The sequence below is a fragment of the Saccopteryx leptura genome, chromosome 3 (assembly GCF_036850995.1).
Source record: "Saccopteryx leptura isolate mSacLep1 chromosome 3, mSacLep1_pri_phased_curated, whole genome shotgun sequence".
Taxonomy (NCBI): domain Eukaryota; kingdom Metazoa; phylum Chordata; class Mammalia; order Chiroptera; family Emballonuridae; genus Saccopteryx; species Saccopteryx leptura.
The window spans coordinates 153,134,675-153,135,954 of record NC_089505.1 but is presented as its reverse complement, the minus strand read 5'-3'; positions in this window follow the sequence as shown (position 1 = coordinate 153,135,954).

Below are 1,280 nucleotides of genomic sequence, written 5' to 3'. Positions count from 1 at the left end.
ATCATGTTAAGTAGTTTGGACCTGATTTTGAAAGCAATGACAAATGGAAATAAGTAGGTAAATAAATAGTCATAATTATATTTTTAGAAAGAAAACTCTACATTCAATGTAAATGGTCAAAGTGGTGACCCTTTGGCGAACAAAGTACTGGGGGGAATAACCAGCTAGGCAGCTATTGATCAGGTAATATATGATGATACTTGACCTGCAGGAGCAACTGCAAAAAAAGATCAAAATTAAGAAGGTTTTATGTTGGGGTTCAACAGCCACCTACCATCTCTTAATCATCAGAGCAAAGGACTTGTATCCATAAATAGATGTATCAAGCTAGTGGAGGTTGAACCACAGGCTTTTTCCCAGATGGTCTTAATGGTTACAAATTTAACAATGACTGTCTTACCTACTTGCCAAATTTACTCAGAATTACTACTGAAATGTTGAATTTCAGAGGGTGATAATAATCTTGTAAACAATTCCTGGTAATGCTTATGAATGTTGAATTCCAAGAGCAATGTTGTAATGTAATGGTAGATCATCTTCCATTATTGAAATATGCAGAAATTTTTCTTCTGAAGCTAGAGATATTAAAATCATTCTTATAATATGCTTACTCACCACAAATCAAGATTGTAGAAAGTTCCTAAATACACACACAGTGATGTTGATGCCAGCCCGTAGGTTTAGTGTTTGATGTTGCGTCATTAAGTCAGAATGGATTACTGTCTCAATTCTGGATTGAATCACAAGCCATGATAAGTTCTCCTGATATGTAAAGGCAAACTGGTCCAAAATATATTTATATTTTAGTTGCTACATAAACTGCAATGGGCTTAAATAAGTACAGCACCAACATCCTTATTTTCAGAAGTATGAAAGGTAGACGATCATGTTTAGGGAAACATCTTTAGGGACTAATATCTTTAGAGACTAAAGCCAGTTGTTACTTTAGTAAAGCACAAAACCACAGCCTACACATAAATCCAGGCTCCTTTTTACTCAAGACCTGGGCACATGAAGTTCATCTTGAAAAACTCTTCTCAATCACAAGTTTCTGATTATTGCAATTAATAAGGGCAGGAAGGTGAATATCACAGATCAGAAAGCAGACAAGAGCCATGGGAGATCTGGAGAATTCTCTCATGGGAAATGCTATTTTTTAAGCATCTCTAAAAGCATCACTAATGGACAATTTTTATATCTGCCTAACCACAGTTTGGAAAGCAAATTCCTATGTATCACTTCCAATTTGAGATCCTTTACTTCTTGGTATATTTTTGAGC